The sequence below is a fragment of the Oryzias latipes genome, chromosome 7 (assembly GCF_053564925.1).
Source record: "Oryzias latipes strain Hd-rR chromosome 7, Olatipes_Hd-rR_3.1".
In the NCBI taxonomy this organism is placed as follows: domain Eukaryota; kingdom Metazoa; phylum Chordata; class Actinopteri; order Beloniformes; family Adrianichthyidae; genus Oryzias; species Oryzias latipes.
In genome coordinates, this window is record NC_136243.1 from 2940305 (window position 1) to 2948498 (window position 8194).

At 39.0% G+C, this 8194-nt stretch overlaps 1 long non-coding RNA gene across 1 annotated transcript; it reads left to right on the forward strand.

The window, feature by feature from the left end:
* The first annotated feature begins 475 nt into the window (after window positions 1-475).
* Window positions 476-2729, forward strand: LOC144993889 (uncharacterized). The gene is made up of 4 exons (XR_013657168.1): window positions 476-646; window positions 1950-2026; window positions 2371-2482; window positions 2591-2729. It is a non-coding gene; the product is annotated as an uncharacterized LOC144993889 (long non-coding RNA).
* Window positions 2730-8194: the final 5465 nt, after the last annotated feature.

Sequence of the window (8194 nt, forward strand, 5' to 3'; positions counted from 1 at the left end):
CTAGCAGTTTGGTATGGAGTTATTTCAGTCTCAATAATCAGAAATGCACACAACCGGTTTTACAAATGCACACGCTCCGATTCACAAATGTCATTTTATGCAAACGTGAAAAATAAATTCGGAAATACACACCCTGTGTTTCACAAACACACACATTGTGTTTCACAAATGCACACTAAATGTTTCAAAAATGCACAATAAGTGTTTCTCACAAATGTGCACACTGTTTTTCACAAAAACATTTTAGAAATTCACAATAAATGTATCAGAAATGCACAGTAAGTGCTTCACAAACGTGATTTTTAGGTACACATGTGATGTGAACTCACAGATCATTCGAATTGCAGACTGTGCATTCAAAATCCCGTTCTCGTTTGTGAATCTCCCCGTGTGTGTGAGAGATTTTTCTACGGTGAATATTGAGACTCATCTGACGGAGCGGGTCGACTAATGTCACCATTGGCTAGGGAATCTGTCAATCAAACTCATCGGGAAAGCAGGCGGGTTCGCTTTTAGCCAATCGAATGGCCCCTTACACTCCTCACTTTCAAAGTGACGAGGGAGGGAGCTGTTCAGCACAGCAGTTGGGAGGACGCGGGCGGCAAACATGGCGGAGAGGTCTTCTGAACGGGATCAGTCTCAGCCCGTAAGTAATGCATTTATTTGATTATTATTCCCTCGTTGTACGTCCTGTAATGTTATTGAATACTAAGTTGAAGCGGTCTCCTTAGCCAAGTGACATGTGTGAATGCTTTATGAACACTGCAGCCGAGTCGTTTGCAGAGTACCCCCACCGCAAATTAGCTTAGCTTAGCCTGTGCGGTCATATTTTTTATGAAAGCGGGGAAGGACTTATGATGGTTTTGTCAAGTTTTATACTTGGCATACCAGCTCTCCACACAACACGAGTAACTACAACCAACCAGGGGCCTCGAAACTAGCCGGCTTTCGACTCAAATTGTGTCTGCCTGCCCTGTGTGAGGGAAGTTTAAGCTAGCGCGTCGGTTCAAGCTAGATATACAGCCAATCTGTAGGTTCTTGACATGATTCATATGGAACTAAGGGGAAAACATGCCGGATTTACAGCAGCACAGAAAGTTTAATAAAAAGTATTGATTTGGAGACGGGGATTTGTTTAAACACTGATGCTAGGCTAACTAGCTAGTAAGTTAGTTGTTCCGTGTGCTGCCTTTATGTAAACGCGATCCGGGTTAAAGTTAGACACAGTCTTTTCACAACCCAGACTTTAAGACGGGGTGGATATGTGCAACAAAGTTAATTCATATGACATTCATGAAAACGGCATTTTTGAAATATAACAGACGTGAATCCACTGTTGAATGAAAGAAGCCTCATTAAGTTTCTAACGTTAGAACCTGTATTGTGCTGAAAAGCCCTGTGAGATTGTGTCAGAGTGACAGCCACTAAAATCCCCGTATCTTTACTTCCAATGACGTAATGACAAGAATCCCAAACATTTTTTTTAGTCTGTTTTGTAGTCGATAAGTAGTCACAGAAAGGGCGGATGGGAGAAATCAGCTGTCAACAGTGATTTGAGTAGAAGTTACTGTAAATATTACACACAGGCTTCCTGTGATCAGTGTCTAGTCTCTGATTTTTTTTTTTTTTAAAGCTGTTCTTTACTACAAGCTCAAGCTATCATAGCAAGAGTGTTTTAAAAAATTCCCCCTTCTAATATTTGAAAATTATGTAATTTAATCTCAGACAGCTAAATGATCTAATCCATGTTTGTCGTGTTTTTATTTATTCTCTAGGATTTACTGAAGTGTGACATCCTAAATACCTTTCTATTCTATTCTATTTCATATTTTATCATCCTATTGTATTACTGTTTTACCTATCAATTGGGAATTTAGCATTTTTGCCCCTGTAAATATATGTCAGTTGAAAGTATTTGTACTTGTATTCCATGTATCCTGTACCTGAAGATGGCAGACAACAACTGTGCAGACACCCACTTGGCCTTCTTCAGTGACGCTGTGAACGTTTATGGCTTACCTCTGAGGTATTCATGTTATTCATAAAGAAATATTTCATTCACATATCAGGCAGTATAAGTACTTGGTTATTTGTACAAAAATAAAACAACTTTTTTTAGACTCCTCTGAAAACAAAGGCAACTCTAAAACTCTTTCCCCTCATGAATAACATTTTACCCCCCCTTAACAGTCTCTCTCACCTCATTTTTTTCCCAGAGATACATGTAACCCACTCCTGCAATTTATCTAACCTAGAAATTCTACTTATTGGCATCATACATAAGAACATTACATTTTAAATTGATGTGTACCGTATTGGCGATGCATTTGTAATTATGTGTTTGAGACATGATTTTCATGTTATTGTCAGGGTGAGAGGAGATCACGGAGGAGAACATGCGGGCATAGCTGAGTTAATGCTCACAGTACGTACAACTGACACAAACAGCTTTGTTGCAGCAAAAGTGTACACACAATCAACGGTGAGTTGAACCTAGTTTTAGACGCTTTAATATATACATAAAAGTGAATGATGTATTAAAAATAAATCTGACAATATAATATTTCTTTTTGCTTTTTTCCAAATACAGGATTGAGCCCCTCTGGTGTGATGTCTTCATGAGTGTTACTGGTTTATATTACAACATCCTGGACTCTCCTGAGGACCAAAACTTGCTCAATATCAGTAACATCACGTATTCTGCTGCCACTATATTTTCCTACCACGCATTCAGGCCAGTTTGGATGTGTTTAGTGACGCGTGGGACAGCCATCCAATCAGGACGGAGCAAAGCATGACACCAAATCAGCTGTGGCAGTTGGGCTTGACCCAGAACCCTGTTTCTGATCCCCGGGTAAGTGCTTTATTTCAGTGTTTTTCAACCTTTGTTCACTTGTTCCACGGTCCGACACCGGAATCTGTGGAAAGTTACACCGCTAAAGACAAGCTTTAGCTGGTATTTTTGTTAGAACTGAGCGACTTTATCAGCAGAATTAAGAACAAGGAAGTGAAGACTTTAAGCACTTCTGATTGGTCAGACTGATGACATGTGTTTAACTCTTCAAGAATGATTGGCGGAGACAGTTAAAGGGGCGCGACTTTTCCTTACACAGTTATAGCTGCAGCTAAATCACGGTACCGTCAACCTTATCAAAATGTATTTTATAGAATTAAATAAACACAAAGAAAAAGTCATTTTAAGATCTTTCATATTCCTAACTACTCAGTGTTTTATCAGGGCCTGTTTGGATTAACAAAGAGCTGATTTCCTGGAGATGGGAAATGTTTTTAGATCAGTGAAGTAGGGCAATTCCCCACGGCACACTTGACCATCTCCCACGGCACACTAGTGTGCCGCGGCACACACACTGGTTGAAAAACCCTGCTTTATTCAATCTCACTGTACTGGACAACTGATTTGTGTGCAGTTCGACTTAAGTGGAAAGTATCAAGAACAGTATAATGAAATCACAATGACTACAAGGAATTTTCATCAAAAATGAATGAAAAGTATTATTGTTGTGTGGTGCAAACTATTTCCCTAAATTGTTTGGTTTTTAAATCAAGTAGGAAGAATAGCACATCTGCAAGTTCAAAATGCATCACAATGCATGGCATTATGAGCTATCAGATGTACTAATGTCACTACTTTGTTAAGGTTCACTTATTTGCAAATTATAAACAGTTATGGAGATATGAGGTCTGCCTGCCAGCAACAATATAAGTTATTATTAGTCGGTCACTGTTCCTACATAATCTAAAACATTAAAAAAAACAGTGCTGTTCATAAACAGTATTTTTTTTTTTTTTGTCAGGGTATGCTGGTTCCAGAGATTGAATGGGAGGAGAGTGGATCCATGACTGAACCTCATCCTGGGATCAATGTCCCGGTATGGGACAGTCCTCTTTTGGGTCCACAAATGTTGGAACTGCAAGACGACATCAACCCATTGTTTAATTCAGACCGTTTGGGAGTGGACCTACATCTTTACTGTCCAGTGTGTTTAGAGCTAGCCCGGTTTGAGAAGGTTGCGTCAGGAAGGGCATCCGGCGTAAAACATTGCCAAATTTACCATGCGACTCGTTCGCTGTGGCGACCCCTGATGGGAGAAGCCGAAAGTGGAAGAAGAAGAAGAATTACATACAGAAGAAGAGAGACTGAGGGGAGTAAGACAAAGTTCAAATCAATACTGCTGTATTGTTCAAGGGACTTCATTGGATGTAAGGATGTTATGAAAATTAGTTCCAGTTTAAATAAAATTCAAATCAGTAGAGATCCCACATTTGCTTAAATTTTGATGTTTTAATCTGTCCATGTTTTCACGGAATTTTACTCTGCAATAAAGGGTGAATCTTTGCACTTTGTTGTTCTATGACCATCTTTTGTTGTGTAGTATTTAACCAGCTATAAAACCCAGAGAGATGAGGATCTTTTTTGCAAGGGTGACCTGGCCAAGAGGTGTATATGTATATGGTTACAATATAAAATCAATGACATTTGAGTTATTAAAAAAATTAAGGTCCAGCAAAGTGACTTCGGGAGCAGGGGAGGTGTGTTGGGCATCTGTGATTGACAGTGAGATGAACTTGAGGTAATGTAGTCCCACTGCGTGGTACGGAGCAAAGTGATGCCAGTTTCTCCACAAAACCTGTGGAAGTTGAAGATTTTTCTCCTCCACCTTCATATGATCAAAACCGTGTCTGAGTGTTGAAATGACGCTAGCATGAAAGCTAAGAGAATAACGTACAAACAATCCCGAGTGAAACGTTCATTGTAAATCTCATGACCAGTACAGAGTTCGATGGATTCAATGTCAACTGTTCTATTCAACCACTGTTGCCTTGCTTCCAGGTCCACTGAAAAGTTGAGCAAGCCAGTAAATTTTGACAACCGAAGGCAAATAAACCGACAAGCCATGCTAAAGCTAACACGCTAACGACCGACTGGTACAGAATCAAACATGGGCGGGGCTTATGCCACCTGCAGAAAGCGTAGAGAAAGTGTAAGGGGCCATACGATTGGCTAAAAGCGAACCCGCCTGCTTTGCCGATGAGTTTGATTGACAGATTCACTAGCCAATGGTGAGATTAGTTGACCCGCTCCGTCAGATGAGTCTCAATATTCACCGTAGAAAAATCTCTCACACACACGGGGAGATTCACAAACGAGAACGGGATTTTGAATGCACAGTCTGCAATTCGAATGATCTGTGAGTTCACATCACATGTGTACCTAAAAATCATGTTTGTGAAGCACTTACTGTGCATTTCTGATACATTTATTGTGAATTTCTAAAATGTTTTTGTGAAAAACAGTGTGCACATTTGTGAGAAACACTTATTGTGCATTTGTGAAACATTTAGTGTGCATTTGTGAAACACAATGTGTGTGTTTGTGAAACACAGGGTGTGTATTTCCGAATTTATTTTTCACGTTTGCATAAAATGACATTTGTGAATCGGAGCGTGTGCATTTGTAAAACCGGTTGTGTGCATTTCTGATTATTGAGACTGAAATAACTCCACAGTTTGGGGGCCCTAGGGGAAAAATAGAATGGGGCCCCCAGCAGCAGTTGTATTAACTATTTTTTAAAATCATTTTTTAGGTTAATACGTCAAATACCTTCTTCATTGGTCCACTAGACAGATTCATTGTCAAGGAACTATAAATGTTTTGATAAGTGTTTAAAACTGAAATCACATTTAAATATTCAAGTAATGTTTCTTCTATGCATTACTTTTACCTGTAAAAATACATTCAATTTAATGAAGGCTCACATTTGTTAGCTGCTCACTTACTAGGAGGAAAGAAAATGACGATCTTCTGTCTTTTCTTTCATTTGTCAGGTTTTACCTAAGACGGCAATAGAAACTAAAACGCTTGAGTTCCTAATTGTTCTGTCTTCCAGCCCCTTTGGAAGTTTGGGAACACATTTCTTGCTTTCTCTTTGCCTTTTCCACTTTTTGGGATAACTGCCTCCTCTTAATGACCATAAAGCAGGGGGAGAAAAAAGGAAACGAAGAGGGAAAAAGGGGAGAAGGAAAGAAAAGAAGAAGATAAAGAGAACAAGAAGAAGAAGAAACGGGTTTATATGTGTTCACACGTGTTGTTGGTTTGTTTTGATCTTGTTTCTTTTTTCAGCTGAGACGTCTGTTTTTTCTCTTTTACAGGAGGTGTGGTCTGTGGTCGCAGTGTTTGGGTGTCTGTCTGTCTTTGTCTTGTGTTAGTCGTATGCTAGCACAATAATGGCAAATTGTTTAATCTTGTTGTTGAGTGCTGTTGAGTGGGGGATTGGATTCTTATAAGCATAAGCTTCTTCCATTCCCCTTTCAAATCATATTGTCAAAGTCTTGCGTAGACTTATATTTCATTTCATGTAAATGTTGATTTGATTTGAAATAAATCTTGTACTACTACTACTACTACCTCTCTCTTAAAAACTGCTTGAAAACATCATTTCATCTCCCTGGATAGAGTCGTGGTTTTCCACCCGAGATATTAATCAGTGATTATTTAACCGGAATAATGAATCATCCATTATTTATTACTTCCCAGTGTGATTGAAAGTCCAACTTTATCATATTTTTAATGATATACATCCACTATTGTTGTAGTCAGTCAGAGAAAATCATGAAATATTGGACTATTATTGAGCTTTACAAACAACTGGTCTATTTTTTGTATCAATATCACAAAAGCACAGTTGTTTTCTTCTCTGCCTCATTCTGTCTTTTCAGTGCAGCTTCATGTCAGATCTGAACACTAAATAAATGACAGACAAATGTGAAATACATTATTTTATGTAATGGAACTAGAGAACGTGCACTAAAAATGTCAGAAATGTTTAACAAAATTGTTAAAGCATTATATTATTTTCAAATACTGAGTAAACTAAAAGTATTAAACAGAGACAATCAACCCACTGCATGGGATTGCTGCAGGCCGTGAGGACAGACCTTATACTGAAATTGAGCAGGAAATGTTTAAGTACAGAAATTCTGAGGACAGAAATGATCAAAATGACTAGAATCAAACATATGAACTGCATTCATGGTGGACCATATTAGTAGACACATTTATTTAATTTCAGTAGGCTGTATCTCATGACAGCAGGTGAGGATGATGAGGCAGTGCTTCACCTGCCCCCCCTGACCACACGTTCCTGGTTGAAACGCATTTCAATAAGGGGAAGAGGAAATACTTTCACACGACCAGGCTTATGCGATTTCAGGGAAGTTGGGTGTTTTTTAATTTTTTATTGACAGTTAAATAATGATGGGCATAAAATGTATTAGAGACACTTCTATTAATTGTCTAGCTAAGGGCCTCAGAGTGTTGGGGGCCCCCTACCTTTGCCTTATGGTAAGTTCGCCCTGGATAAATCATCAGGTGAACAAGAAAGCAGTGCATCATTGATTCCTCCAACCTGGCAGGTTTAATTCGATTTAATTTATTGGTTTATTTCAAGCATTAAAAATATGGGAATATATTATGAAAAAGACTAAACACAAAAACATCAAACCCATGGAAGGATTTGTGTCTCATAATTAAAAATCAAAGTCAATACCAGAAATGCCTTTGTTGACTCAAAAGAAAAATTAATCTGCCAAACCGCCTTTTCTTCTTCAACGCAGCACATTCTGTGACATGATAAAATTGATCATGCAAAGATGGGATTGCATTTTCGTTTTGACATCCACATGCAAAAAGTGTCGCATAATTAATTTCCAGTCAACAGCTCCAGGGGGGAGGCGGGGCGATGACGTCAGTGCTCACTCTTCTTCTGTCACTGCTGCGTGGATTTGGCGCTGGAAGAAGAGGGACAAAGCAAGAACAGAAAAATGTGGACCAAGAGGTTGGGGAATGATGCCAGAAGCTGGAAAGTTCAGCACGGTGAAATCTGCGCTATAGAGCTGTTAATGGGGCTGCAGCTGTCCTCGAACAGCTAAATCAGCAGGAAGCAGCAGGAGATGATCTTCTAAATGTGCTTTTATTATTGTTATGATTATTATTAAGGGCCGTTCACTCATATTTGTTTAAATCCGCGCAGCCAGTTCTTTATTCTTGGCAGGACGGACCCAGAAGAAGGGTTAGTCTAATACATGCTAACAACATTTAGCCTTGAATGTAGTTTAAATCCATGTGGTCAATGCTGCAATCTGTGGGAATAACATCAGCCTTAATTTTGTCTGG